Source organism: Lepus europaeus, chromosome 1 (assembly GCF_033115175.1).
Source record: "Lepus europaeus isolate LE1 chromosome 1, mLepTim1.pri, whole genome shotgun sequence".
Classification (NCBI taxonomy): domain Eukaryota; kingdom Metazoa; phylum Chordata; class Mammalia; order Lagomorpha; family Leporidae; genus Lepus; species Lepus europaeus.
The window spans coordinates 27976868-27984055 of NC_084827.1; positions in this window are offsets into that span (position 1 = coordinate 27976868).

Here is a 7188-nt window from a genome sequence, read left to right on the forward strand (position 1 = left end):
CCTGAAGATATGGGGGGTCGGGTCGATTTAGATTTTGGACTGTTTTCTTTGACTTTTGCCAGCATCGCAGCTAGGCCCGCATTAGTAAGCGGCCCACCGGTATCTCTGCAGTATTTTAACCAGGAGTCCAGAGATTTATGTCTATATTGTCGAAGAATGTTTTTGCACTCTTTATTAGCCTGCTCAAAAATAATTTGTTTGACCAGTGGCTGAACGTCAACCTCGGAAGGGAAAATACGCGACGCAGCCTCAAGTATGCGAGCGACAAAATCAGCGAAGGGTTCGGCCGTGCCCTGAACGATCTTGGTGAGGTGGCTAGCTGAGTCACTTGGATTGGACGCCTGCCTCCACGCACGTTGGGCACAGTTGGAAATTTGCCTGTATACTTGTCTAGGGAATTGGGTCTGGTCAGCCTGATAAGGTCCACGCCCTAAAAGCATATCAGCATTCCACGTAGGGTGGCCGTCCTCAGCATTTTCATCTGCCTGGTCATGACAGCACTCTGTATTCATAGATTGCCACAAAAGAAAGCCGCCTGGACTTAAACAGGCCCGAGCCAATTGGGTCCAGTCGCTAGGTGTTAAAATGGACTGGCCGACTGATTCAAGGAGTGACAATGTGAATGGGGCTGTGGGTCCATAGTCATGGACCGCAGCCTTAAGTTGTTTTAATACTGTCATGTCCAATGGTTCGTGCCGGGCCTCTCGCGTGCCCAAAGCCAAAACAGGGTAAGCCTGAGCGGGGGCAGCGGGAGCGCCAGTTCGCAACTGTTTCCAGGCTTGTTGATGAAACTGTCTGCCTGAAAAAGGTGGCACATTTGGGACGTTTAATGGCCATGGCGGCACGGGTGTTAGATGGGGCTGAGGCACGCCTACATGACCGCCAGTAGGAGGCGCTGCGTCTTTAATCTGATGGGCGGGCACGACATCGATAGGAGGAGCCGTAGGCACTAGAGGGCGTAAACAGGCATCTTTTAACTTTTGCCGCAGCTGCGCATACGTAGGAGGCGGGGATTTAGGATCGCCGTCCCCTTCCCCCTCAGACTCAGAGGAGGCGGAGCCACATTTGGAGCCTGAGGCCAGTGAGGAAGTCTGGCATCCCGTGTCCTTAAATTGTATGAGGTCCCGGGCGCCGTCCGAGCTCTGAGAACGAACTTCCTCGAGAGCCTCGCGAACCGCCGTAAGAGTCGGGCGGTCCGCTCCCACCGACCTCTCCTCTTGGAGGCACGCCCGCAGTAGTTCCCATAAGGGGAGAACAACGGGGTCGATATCGGGTTCCTGGGGATCGTTAACTGTGCGCCGGAGATCCTTTCCTAATTTCTCCCAAGACTCAAGAGTTATTTGGCCCTCGTGGGTGAGCCACGGCGCAAAGAAATCAACACTTCCAAGGAACCTGACAAGTGTGGTCTTAGAAACCTTAATCCCTTTGCTACGCAATAATGCTTTTAACGGATTAAGCAACATTGAATGGCTAGATGAATTTCCCATTTTCAGTTTAAAGCGGGAAGACACGTCCGCTATCTTATTTTCAGTTTAAAGCGGGGGAACAAGTCTGCTATTCTTTCAGTTTAAAGCGGGGAAACACGTCCGCTATCTTAGGGTGCGTCCACCCTCCAACCACGAGATATACCTCACTCGCGGGGCCCAGACGGTAAGACTGACCTCGCTTACCTTCTACTTACCGGGCAACGTAGAGGAAGCTCCCCGTACGGGCCACCAGCTGCTCGGCGCCGTCCTCGTCCAGCAAGAGACAGAGACCGAACACTTTGCACGGGGTTCCTTTATTGCTCGGCAAGCAGGAGATCCAGCTTCGATCTCTTCTGGGCAGGAACTTCCCTTACACCCGCGTAGCAAGGGTTTATATGCACAATACACGTCACAAATCAGGTGATAGGCTAGAAGCGCGGGGATAGGACAATCTCGTGGCAAGGCGGGAAGGAGCGAGCAAGAGCGGGAAATCTAAGGCGGGAAGGAGCGAGCAAGAGCGGGAACTCCCTGAGATGAGGAAGAACCCGGAAGCAGGGAGTCGGCGCCATCTTAGGGGCACGGTTCCTCCGGTCTGGTTCCCTACAGAACTCCGTCTAAGTCCTCCATGTGTGTAGGGGCCCAAGCACTTAGGTCATCATCCACTGTCTTCCCAAGTGCATTAGTAGGGCGCTAGATCAGAAGTGGAGGAAATAGTGTTCAAATTAGCACTCTGATATGGGATGCAGACATCATAAGTGACACTTTAACATATTGTACCACAATGTCTGCCCCACAAATCTGTTTTAATCTCCTAAGTTTCAGAAGTATAAGGTAGACATATGAGAAAATATTTTTTCTGTGGAAATACATGCTGATGTGTTTGGGGCAGAGGGAATCATGTTTGTAACTACTTTATATGTATTTTTTGAACAATTAAATTTTTTTTCTCAGTAATTTTCTACTCTAGGAAATATATATGTATTTCAAAATGTCAGCAAATATTAACAATTAGGAGATCTGAATGAAAAAATAAATTTGAAATTATTTCAAAATATAAAGTTACAGAAGAAAAGTTTGTTCTGTTTTGAAGGAAATCAAGCTAGTCGGACCTCTTATAATGCTCTGAGAAGGACTTAAGTGACGTGATGGTGTAGTAATTTCCTAGGGCTGTCATAACAAATAATCCAAAACTTGACAACTTAAAGCAACAGAAATGTCTTCCTTTAGACTCCTGGAAGCCAAAAATCTGAAACCAAGGAGCCACAGGGCTGTACTCCCTCCAGAGGATCTCAGGAAGAGCACATCCTTGCTTTGCCAGCTTGTGCTCGCTGTAGATGTACTTTGAGGCTACAACAATCTATCTCCATTTGGCCTTTTTGGGGTCTATGTCTTGTCTTCTTTTAGAAGGATGCTTGTCAATCCAGGATGACCAAGGATATTCTCATTTCAAGATCTTTTACTTAATTACATCTGCAAAGGTGCTTTGCCCAAAGAAATTTATGTTCATAGGTCCAGCATATTTTTTGAGAGCTATCATCCAACCCACTATATATGGTCATTTGTACAGTTTGCAAAAGAAAAATGTTCTCAATACACCTAGTTAAGACTTACTTCTATTTCCTCTTCAGCATATTCTCTCCCACGCTCTTTTTTTATACTGGTTGCCTTCAGAGTTGTGATGAATATGTTGAAGATTTTATGCAAACTTAAGTTACAAATACATCCAGTGTGAACCTAGAAGGATATATTTATGTGATTTTCCCCACGTGTAAGTATTGTTGAGTTATTGTCAAACCCATAATTTCAGAGATCGCTTTCAGGATACTTTTGGGTTCCCTGTACTGCTTCAAACTCTGTCCTGATACAAAGATGTAGAGTCATACCCATATCATTCTATGAATGTGCCCTAGAGCATAGAGCACTACAAGTATATGTGTGAAAGAAAGAGGGGAGAGAGAAGGCTTTAAATATTTATAACATGAAATATTTGGAAACTTCTAGTTATTTGATGTAATATATGGTGAATAAGTGATTAAGTTATTAATGTCTTATCAATAAAAGTTTCATTTATTAATATCCTTTATAATACAACATGTAGAAATGATAAATGTACAATGTATGTTTTTAATAAGGAAATTTGGCAAAATACATTTATCAGAATTCCTATACTTGAAGGGTACCAAATTTCTATAGCAATATAAGAAATTAATGTAACTGTGTGTGAAGTTACAGATTTCATTCTTTCAAACATATTAGACTGTATCTTAACAAATTTGGAATCTCATGAACTGAAGAATCTTCCTGTTCAATCTAAAAATGCCAGTTGCTACTGACACAGTGAAATGACAGGAAGAAATATTACTTCTGGTGACAGAACTCCCCCATGTCCATCAATATGTCATTGTGTATAATATTAACATAAGTTGATTATACAATCATAACCGCAAGAAAATGTGTTTAAAAGTAGCATTTGTCTTAATTTCAGATTAATTGCATTTCTTTTATTTAGACTACTTAATCCTCCAAAATTCAAATATGATTGTCAAAAAGTATCCTAGGTGGAACAAAAACAAAACAAAAAAAGTGTAACTGAAAGAATGGAAGAAGCTTTAAAATGTCAGAACTCTTGACCATTGTACAGTAAAAATTTTGATTGCCTAAATCATGGAGACAAGAAAAAGAATCAAGATAGCCAGGAGAATATGGAAGATGAAAATGCAACACTGGCTGGCACCATGGCTCACTTGGCTAATCCTCCACCTGCGGCGCCGGCACCCCGGGTTCTAGTCCCAGTTGGGGCGCCGGATTCAGTCCCGGTTGCTTCTCTTCCAGTCCAGCTCTCTGCTGTGGCCCAGGAAGACAGTGGAGGATGGTCCAAGTGCTTGGGCTCCTGCACCCTCATGGGAGACCAGGAGGAAGCACCTGGCTCCTGGCTTCGGATCAGCACAGCACGCCGGCTGCAGTGCGTAGGCCGTGGCAGCCATTTAGTGGGTGAACCAACAGAAGGAGGATCTTTCTCTCTGTCTCTTTCTCTCACTGTCTAACTCTGCCCGTCAAAAAAATTTTTTAAAAAAGCAACAATATTAAAATGGAAAATTAGGAGAATCAGCAAATTTCTAAAAATGAACTGAAAAAATCAATTTGAGGAATAGTGAAGAAAAGCACAATTTATATGAACATTAGTAAAAAACTAGTTAATGAGTATTCTCAACATAAAGAGCATTTAAGGTTAGAATTGCATAAGAAAATATGACCTGCCTTGAAATCACACAGTTCACATGAAATCAGAAGTTTGATAGAGATTGTCTAAGATTTTTGCAAAATCCTAAACATGTATATGACATTAACAATGAAGAATTGGTGGTGAGAGGCTATAATTATGACCTTAAAACTATATATAAAATACATGGTATTTGTTCCTTTTTTATAAACAGAAATTTTTTTAAAGATAAAAACAAAATAATGAGTCATGAAGCTGCAAGACATTTTTTTCTATATCCTATTAGGAATACAAATAAAAAATATACATTTTGATCAATAATTTGAGGAAAAGACTGAATTGTCTTTCTGTTCATTCTATTAAAAAAGAATGTTACAAAATCCTAATCATATGAGTCAAAAGTGAATATAGCCAAAAATATAGTAATTCAGAAATAGGTCAAACTAATAAAAAATTAGTCCATGTTATGGATTTTGAAATATTTGTGAAATTTGTCATTTTCAAAAAATGCATTTATGTTTTATTTTTCATTCAGAATAAATACTGTTGTGTTTATATATTTCTGCTTTTTTATTTAAAAAAAAAACTTTTGAAATTAAAAAATTATTGAAAGGCACAGAGACAGAGAGACAGACTCTCCAAATGCCCACAACAGCAAGGGTTGGGGCCAGGGGTAAAGCCAGGAACTAGAAACTCAATCTGTGTCCTCCACCTGTGTGGTAGAGCCCTAACTACTTGAGACATCAGTTGTTGCCCACGAGGCTACGCATTAGCAGGAACCTGGAACCAGTAGCAAAGCCAGGCCTCGAACCCAGCTACTCCAACATGGGCTACAGGATATGGGTATCCTAAGTGGTGTCTTGACCATTGTGCAAAATGCCTGCTCTTGCACTGTTTTTCTTGGAAGAGTTCTCAAGACTGTACATGCTTCTGTGAACACCTTCCATCCTAAGAGGGACTGAATAGGCACTGGCTTTTAATATGGGTAAGTGTTACCAACTTTTTAACACATGAAGTCATCTTTATTTCACAGGTGTGAGATTTATTCTCTCAAAAGAGCCCCTTAGCACTGTGATTAATAAAAATACAGCTCTTAAAGCAAAAATAGTGCTCATAATCAGAAATGCACCTTCCAATCAAATAATTTAAAAGTATTTCATTTTAAAAATTGAAACACCTTCTAGTAAAAAAAAAAAAACTATTTCAGTTTAATTTTTTTTCCTGAATGAATGTTTGTTTAACAACAGAAAAAAAAGAATGACTTTATATCTGTATTTGTATATAGTTAAAATATATACATGGCTAACTGTTTTGAACAAGAACAACTATTTTTTTTCCAGAAAAATCTTAGGCTCAAAAAGAAAAGAATACTTTTGAGAAGAATAGGCCACAGGCCAAGTCATAAATATATGGCTTAATTACCACAAATATTTTCTTAGGGTGGCAGTTTTAAATCTTGCCCAATAGCAAAAATCCTGGCTGTAAAGCAACAAAAGTTACGGGGAAGAGGTTATTCAAACCAACCTTGCCCCTCTCAGTCCTGCCATTCTTCAGTGTGCACAACACTGTGCATGTGCTTCCTGCCACGGAATTATGCACTTACAAATGGCCAGCCTGGTAGGTTTTAGGTTATGTCTCTTTTGACCACTAAAGACTTATGAATATTATGGAAACCTTTCATTTTAAAAAAGCTTGCTAGAGACTTCCTCCACTTTTCTCAACTTTATCACTTCACACATCAACATATAGATGTGAAATGATCAATGTGCTTCGTGACTTAAAATCCGTCATGTTTTTGGTGGATTTAATTTAGAAAAGCTGGTCAAGGAACCTCAGTTTGTGGCTGTCTCATTATCCTTCCTGTTTGTAAGAGAGGCTTTATTTGAATTTTGACTTCGTGGTCCTATTTCTCCCAATGTTTCATCTTCGTTACTTCTGTTACGCCATTACTTCTATTACACTAATGCCTTCTTGAATTAAGTTTTGTTTTTAAGACTTTTTTTTTATGTAAAAGACAGACTGAGACACAGATGGAGAATGATCTTCCATCTGCTGATTCATTCCCCTAAAATGTGCAACAACCATGGCAGGACTAAGCTGAAGCCAGGAGCCCGGAACTCAATCTGGTTTTCCCACATAGGTGGCAGGGACCCAAGTACTGCTGCCACCCAGAGTGAGTATTAACAAGAAACTTGATCAGAAGCAGAATAGCCAGGTCTTGAACCAGGCGCTATGCTATGGGATGTGAATGTCTCAAGCAGTGCCTTAGCCAGATTCCAAATTGTCACCCAAGTTTTGCTTTTTAACTGCAGCGTCTTTGTGCATTGATAGTCTAAAAAACATAGTCATGTAGCCACAGTCCATACTCCAAGTACAGCTTCTCTGATCTATAGAATTATTCTAATAATAATGATGGCCAAGTCTTCTTAGGGTTGGACAATAATCTATGCATGATCCAATGTTTGGCCAGGTTTTCAGTCGCAAGTGACCTAAAACATTTCA